We start from the raw sequence: 8,473 nt of genomic DNA, 5'->3' as shown, positions 1-8,473 counted from the left end.
AAAATTTTGAGTTCCAAAATTTTCTCCCTCCCTTCTTCCCTTCTTCTCTTCCTAAAATGGTAAGCAATTTGACATGGATTATATATGTGCAGTCATTTAAAACATATTTCCAGATTAGTCATGTTGTGAAAGAAAAGCAGACCACAAAGGAAAAAAACACCAACAAATTCTAAAAGTGAAAATAGTATATTTTAATCTGTATTCAGAGTCCATCAGTTCTTTCTCTGGATATAGATAGCATTCTCCATCATGGGTCCCTTGTAATTGTCTTGGATCGTTGTATTGCTGAGAAGAGTTAAGTTATTCATAGTTGATCATCACACAAAGTTGCTGTTGCTATGTACAATGTTCTCCTGGTTCTGCTCACTTCACTTTGCATCAGTTCATGTAAGTCTTTCCATCACCTGGACATCTTTTTTTTTTTTTTTTTTTTTTTAGTGAGGCAATTAGGGTTAAGTGACTTGCCCAGGGTCACACAGCTAGTAAGTGTTATGTGTCTGAGGCCGGATTTGAACTCAGGTACTCCTGACTCCAAGGTTGGTGCTCTATCCACTGCACCACCTAGCTGCCCCACCTGGACATCTTAAAACTGATATCCTTGGGGGCAGGTAGGTGGCGAAGTGGATAAAGCACTGGCCCTGGATTAAGGAGGACCTGAGTTCAAATCCGACCTCAGACTCGTGACACTTACTAGCTGTGTGACCCTGGGCAAATCGCTTAACCCTCATTGCCCTGCAAAAAGCCCAAACAAAACAAAACACCCCCCCCCCAAACTGATATCCTTGAATGGGCCAGAGTATACTCTGAAGCACAGGTAGTGTAAAACCTAAGGCAGGGCCCTTGGTCAAGGAAGGTTTAAATGGAATCTTTCTACAAAATCTATTTCCATGACCTCCTTGCCTCCATTCTCACCTCTCTCTAACCTACCTTTCTTAGCATTGCAAGTTGAGAACTGAAAGTTAGATATGGAGCTAGAAGGAATCTTGAAAGCTAACAAGCCCACCCCCCTCATTTTACAGACAAGAAAATCGAGGCCAAGGGAGGATAAGGGACATGCTCAGGGTTATACAACTAGCAAGGGCCTGAGGACCATTTTGGACAGAGCCTTCCTTACTCCAGGTCCAGCACTCTCTCCACTGTGCTGTCCCCCTGCCTCACACAGGCACTTGTTAAATTAATCTTCCTAATGCTTGGGTATGGCGCTGCTGATACCTTGCTGGAAAACTTTTTGTGACCCTGTTGCCTAGAGAACAAAAATACAAAAGAGGCAGGTTGGGATTTAAGGCCCTTCTCATTCTTGACCCAACCTGCTTGTCTAGTTCTGTAGACCCATAGCTTGCACACCAACTATTACCTCCTCTCCTTCCCTCCAGAAGCTTGGACTCTGCCCCTCAGATGCCAGGCATTGGTACGTGAGCTTTTGCCTTATGTTGCCTAGAACCAACCTTCTCTCCCTCCCTCCCCCATTTCTATACTATGTCACCATACTCATGTCTTCTCCCTTTCTAGCTCTACTTTATCTGTTGTCTTTCCCCATTAGAATGTAAGTTCCTTGATGGCAGGGGCTGTTTTGCTTGCTTGTACGTTTTTTATTCCCAGAGTTTAATATACTGCCTGGTATCATTATTTTCCATTATACCTCTTTACCTGCTAGCTGTTCTCTGATTTTCTTCTGAATTCACCTGCCTCTCTATATATGCACAGGCTGATGCCCATGCCTGGACCACTTTTTCTCTTCACAGAATAAGTGCCCATTCAGCCCTTTTTTGAAGACCTTTTTTTTAAGGCTTTTTTTTTTTGTGAGGCAATTGGGGTTAAGTAACTTGCCTAGGGTCACACAGCTAGTAAGTGTCAAGTGTCTGAGGTCAGATTTGAACTCAGGTCCTCCTGAATCCAGGACCAGCGTTTTATCCACTGTGCCACCTAGCTGTCCCCCTCCCATGAGGTTTTTAACCATGTACCAGAGCAGACACTCTTGGGTAACTCTAATTATTAGATTTTTTTTTTTGGCCCTAATATTGAGCTGAAACATCTCTCTCTATAACATTAACCGTTGTTCCTAGATTTGCCCTCTAGTGCCAAGCAAATGTCTAATTCCTCTTCCCCATGACAACCCCCCCCCCAAATCTTCTCTTCTGCAGGTTAAATATCTCCCTTTTCAACTGACCTGCACCTGTTCAATTCAATATCCATTTATTAAGTAATTATTATATGCAAGGGACTGGACTTGTTGAAATTCTTTTCTTCCTTCAAGGTCCAACTCAGGCACCACTTCTTCTATAAAGACTTTTGGATTGTAATAGAATGTAAGCCTCTTGAGGGCAGGGAATGGTTCATTTTTTTTTTTTTTTGTCTTTGTAACTCCAGAACCCAGTACAATGTCTGGCACAAAGTAGCTACTCAATAAGTATTTGTTGATTGATTGATTCTCTCAGATGTAATTTATTCAAATTTTTTTCTAGAGCATCTTACCTGAATCTCTCCTTTCCCCTCATCACACACTCCCTTGTATAACACTCATTTGTCTATCTATATCCCCCCTCTCTCACTCTGGTATTGCTTGTAAGCTTCTTGGAGGCAGGGGCTGTGTTTTCCATCTTTGCATCCATTGTGCCATAGACTCCATAGGCACTAGTAAATGGGGTTTTTTTGTTTGTTTGTTTGGTTTTGGTTTTGGTTTGCAGGGCAATGGGGGTTAAGTGACTTGCCCAGGGTCACACAGCCAGTAAGTGTCAACTGTCTGAGACTGGATTTGAACTCAGGTACTCCTGAATCCAGGGCCGGTGCTCTATCCACTGCGCCACCTAGCTGCCCCTCTATGTCTATGTCTATGCCTATGCCTATATCTGTGTCTATGTCTATGCTTATATCTGTGTCTACCTATGCCTGTGCCTATATCTGTGTCTATGTTTATGTCTGTGTCTAAGTCTATCTATTGATATACACATGCACATAACTGTAATAGTAAATGAGGCCTTTTCCCCCTTTTTTTGCTTCTTCTGTAATACAAGTTGATCATCCTGCTCCTTCTCCACCAAACAGGATATGAGTTAGCATTCACATGTAGAATCCCAAAGAGAAAAAGTTATAAGAATCTCCATGAGATCTTTTATCCTCACTTGAGAGAACAGCCCAAGAGCATCCTAGTACTCACCAGATATTTAGAATTGGCTATTTATTCTGTGTAATTATGAAATTTTAGTTCCTTTTTATTTTCTCTCCTGAAATAAGTTTAGAAGACACTCTCTTTTCCCAAATTATAACTTTGTGGACATATGTCTATCTAGGCTGGAATGGCCCTGCATCCTTTAGGATCCTAGATGATCCTCCACATTCCTTTTGTTAGCCAACCTTGAGTAAGTTAGAAAACTTTCCAGTTCCTTACTCACATCTCTCCTCAACCAATTATTATGCTCAAAGATCTGGAATTGGAGGTAATAGGTGAGGGTGGTTCTCAACAATCATCTGACACATGAGAGGGTGGCTTTTTTTTCTATGCACAAAGGAAAGTAGGGAAGTCATCCTGAGGGAGCTGCCACATGATCACCCCCAATCTATATGAAGCTAGGGGACCACAGCACCTGCTTCCTATCTCTAACTGGCTGTCAAAAACATCCTTTCATCAATCTTTTTTGATAAGTGAGTCTCATGTGGTTTGCCCTTCTCTTCTCTCATGTGGATGCTGAGTTACCTAACATATAATCACTCATTTGGAAAGGCATTTGCTGCCAAATGTGGGAACTGAAATTGGTAGAAGAAACTGATCAAGCCTGACTTCAAGGCCAGCTTTCTGCACCAGTGGTGCCAAACTCAAATAGAAACAGGGGCTATTGTGGGGTGAATAGTGAATTAGAAAATCACTTATTGACATTATTTATGTTTTATTGTATTTTTATTTATTTAAAAAATATTTCGTAATGACATGTCTGACATACTGAGGAGTATTGCAGCCCACATTTTTGTTATTGTTCAGTCATTTTAGTCATGTTCTACTCTTTGTGACCCTATTTGGAGTTTTCTTGGCAGAGATACTAGTGTGGTTTGCCATTTCCTTCTCCAGCTCTTTTATGGATGAGGAACTGAGGCAAACAGGGTTAAATAACTTGCCCAGGGTTACACAGCTAGTACATCTCTGAGGCTGGATTTGAACTCGTCTTTTTTACTCCAGGCCTGGCATGCTATCCACCATGCTGCTGTCTAAATTAATATTTAAATTTATCCACCTGGCTCTCTGGGCCAGGCTCAGAGATGCATTTATAGTTCACTATCTAGGTTCATTCTCAACTAACCTGGAAGCCCCTAGAGTGGGTAGAGGGTCTCAGGCCTCTCACATAGTGGTTCCCAGGCTACATCTAAAATAATAACATTAATAATAGAGCTTCAAGGTTTACAAAATGCTCTCCTTAAGAACACCAACAACAAAACAGTTGAAACTGAGTACTGTGAAACTATAATGAGCAAGCCAGTCCCAAAAAAGAGATTTGAGAAGGGATATACCTCCCTTCTTTGCAGAGATGGAGAGCAATGGGTTTGGAATATTATACATCCTTTCAGACTTTTCTGATATTTGGCTCATTTTGCTGAATTGTTCTTGTTCCCTCTTTTTCCCCCCTCTTTTTTTAAAAATAAGGAATGACTCTCTGATAAGGGTAGAGAGAGAGGGATACATTGGGAAATGTGGGTGATAGAAAAACAAAAGATTGGAATACTGTTGTGTTGTAAGAAATGACAAGTAGGTTGATTTTAGAAAAACATGTAAAGACTTGCATGAAATAATGCAGAGTGAAATGAGCAGAACTAATAGAACATTGTATACAGTAACAGCAATATTATTTGAAGAGTAACTGTGAATGACTAACCTATTCTGAATAATATGAATGTTTAAATCAATTACAAAGGACATACGAAGGAAGATGCTATCCATCAGCCAAGAAAGAACTGATATATGGAAGTATGTATTGTATGGTTGCCCATATATATATATATATATATATATAAAATGTTGCTCTTCTGTAGTGCAGGGTTGGGAGGGAGAGAGGGAGATGACTCAGGACTCAAAATGTAACCAAAAAATAGATAAAATAAGATATTAAAAAACCCCAAAAGATAGTAATAAAATTTATTTTAGACCAACACAATGCTTTCCTCACAATAACCCTTTGAGGTAAGTAGTGGATTATTGCGATTATTTTGCATATGAAGAAACTAGGGCTTAGAGAGGTTAGCAGTTTACTCATAATCATACAGTTAGTATGAAAGGGAAGTTCAAACCTATCAGACCTGACTTTAGGTCAAATAGTGTCACCATGCTGCACTTATCCTAACTTCCCTTCCCTCTAACTGTATATTTATTGAAAGAAATATAATAAAGACGTGGTTATTCCCATGACCTCAAAAGACCAAAATAATTCAACCCAATACACGGGCCACCTCTCTCACCAAGTGCAGAAAAACCAATCTGATTCTTAGACTCTGTTTCTAAGGACTAGGAAGAAGTCTCATTGAACTTTCCAGCAAAATCTAATTATCCAGATGAAGAGATTTCCTTCAGAGAAAGGACAGAGATTCCCTCCAGCCAGCTCCCTGCTGTGCTGAGTAGAGTGGACAAATCTGAGACACCCCTAGAATGGAGACTGCAGATAGAAAGGATTCCCTTGCTCTACCTGAAAGGGAAGCTGCATAGAAAGGTGGAAAATGAACAGGTCAAAAAACCTGAAATGGGATTCAAGCTCCACCACTAACCGTGTGGGCCTGGAAAGTTGCTCCCACTTCCTGTGTCTTGGTTTTTTCATCTGTCAGTTCTTTTTTTGTGTGTTTTGTTTTGTTTTGTTTTGGTTTTTGGTTGGGCAATGAGGGTTAAGTGACTTGCCCAAGGTCACACAGCTAGTAAGTGTCAAGTGTCTGAGGCCAGATTTGAACTCAGGTTCTCCTGAATCCAGGGCCGGTGCTCTATCCACTGAACCATCTAGCTGCCCCCGCATCATCTGTCAGTTCTAATTCCACAGAATCTCTCCTACCCACCCCATTTCGACTCACATGGCTATCATAATATTTGTATGGCCTTATGCAGGTTATTTCCCTTGTTGGAATATTCCTTGGGGGCAGAGACTTTTTGTTTTTTTCCTTGGCATCTTCAGTGGTTGGCATATTGTAAGCACCTCTCCCAATAAATCCTTCAAATTGCTGCCAAAATGATCTTTCTTCCCTCGGTAGAGGTCTGATCATGTTACTTCCCTGTCCTAAAATCTTCAATGGTTTGTTTTTTTTTTAATTGCTGCTTGGTTAAAATGTAAACCTCTTGGCCCATTACTTAAGGCTCTCCGAGAAATGACTCCAACCTATCTTTTCAGGCTTATTTCATATTATTCCCACTTCCCCAGCCAAACTGAACTATTAACTGTTCCCTGAATTCTCATCTCTCCATCCCAGCACATAGGAAACTCTTAAAAATGTCTGCTGAGTTCAAATGAATTGTATGGAAAACAGTTTATAAACCTTTGAGTGTTAATAAAAATGAGTTGACCCTTTCTGTACGACCTTGGGGAAATCACTCAGCCTCACTGGGGCTGTTTCCTCATCTATGTAATGAGGTGGATCTCTGAGGTCTGTTTCAGCTCTAGTTCTGTGACTGACTGACCCTCAAGTATAATATCTATGTCCAGAGATGCTCCTAAGACCAGTCTCCATGAGGGCAAAAGGCAGTCACAAAGAGATGCTGGCATAGAACATCTGCTCCATCTGCTCTCTTCTTAAGAGGTCAAGAACAGACAATTTAGGGAGTCAGGTTTCCTAGATGATCAGACAGGTTCAATTTAAGGGACCCTGAGAAACCCATTACAGAGTGAACTGGATCAGTCTTACTTAAATTCACAGGTCTGACCCACACTCTGGGAGAAGCCAGAACTGGGGTTGTCATATTAGAGGTGAGTGGGGAAATCTGGAACCAGCAAAATGTTGGACTCCCACCATTTATAGGGTCAGACTGGAGCTGAAGGGACTATACTGGACTTAGAGGATATATGGAGGTGAGAGGATCCTTCAAACTATGAACTTGGGAAAAACTCTCCCTCCCCCTGATGCCAGAAAAAAATGTTTAGTCTTCCTGTGGACAGTTTTGGTTTCTGTTTACTTTTCTCCTTTTCCCTCTCCAGCAACAGCGATGGAAGAAAAAAGGTACAGGGAGACTGTGGGAAACCCTTGTTTATAGCAGGACCCCTTGACATATAAGTGAATGCTCCCTACTTGTAATCTCCCTGTTTCTGAGAAGGGGCCATAGAAGCACCTCCTGTGGGGAACCTGTGCGTTAATGACTTTTGTGGTCCCAGAAATCCATTTGAAATGCCATCCACTGTTACACACTCACCAGATGGAAATTATGCCTTTTCTGTATCTAATGTACTTTCATTTATTTGTTTATTTAAAGTTTTGAGTTCCAAGTTCCATCCCTCTCTCATTCCCTCCTTCCCTCCCCTCCTCCCTCCCTGAGGTGGTAAGCAATCAAATATAGGTTATACTGAGCATCTAATGTACTTTTGAGGTATCAGCTAACCTTGTCTGTAAAGTGGGGGGGCTCAATCACTTGAATGAAAATCTGGAGATGTGACTCAGTTTATACATAAAGAAACTGAGGTCTAGAGAAATTAAATGACCTACCCAAGGTCGCACAGAGCTAGGATTTTTTTGGGGGGGGGCAGGGCAGTGAGGGTTCAGTGACTTGCCCAGGATCACACAGCTACTAATTGTTAAGTGTCTGAGGTCGAATTTGAACTCAGGTCCTTCTGAAGCCATGGCCGGTGCTCTATCCACTGCGCCACCTAGCTGCCCTGCCCAGAGGTAGGATTTAAATCCAGAACTGTTCCAGATCCATCACTTTATCACAACCAGGGATATGTAGAATCATGTCTGTAAACAGAGAGGAATCAGAGTTTATGGAGGTCGCCACTGACGGAAGTTCCCACACCCTTGGAAAGCCTGCTTAAAAGCACAAAGGGCATCATTTTTTTTGCAGTTTCCATAGGCCAGGAAGAACTTTTCTTTCCTCCCCAGCCGGCCCCTTTCTCTTTTACCCTATCTCCTCCCAACCTTAGTGTTTGAGGTTGCACAAAGAAAGTCCTGGAAACTTGTGATTCTGGGACGGAGGGATATAATGAAAAGGATTGTCTGTCATGAATTCTGCTGCTGTTACATTTAACTATTCTCTTTTCTTCATGCTGGGAAAAAACTGCAGTTCTATGTGGTACTTTTTCTTCTGCGTCCCTCCCCCCTACCCCTTGGGAATGAAGGAGGAATTAGAGATGTATAGTTAGCCAGTGATTAAGCCGGAATGTGGGTGGAGCATCCAAAGCCTGCCAGAAACCAAGAGATTTCCCGATTGGCTGACAGTGAGTCTGGGATTTTAGAAGGGAAGAACCTAGTTACTGAATTCCAGTTTGGTAAGTGTGCAAGGGGAGAAATAAGAGGGAGGTCCAGGGGG

This window comes from Dromiciops gliroides, chromosome 3, assembly GCF_019393635.1.
Source record: "Dromiciops gliroides isolate mDroGli1 chromosome 3, mDroGli1.pri, whole genome shotgun sequence".
NCBI classification, from domain to species: Eukaryota; Metazoa; Chordata; class Mammalia; order Microbiotheria; family Microbiotheriidae; genus Dromiciops; species Dromiciops gliroides.
This window is presented reverse-complemented; position numbering follows the sequence as displayed.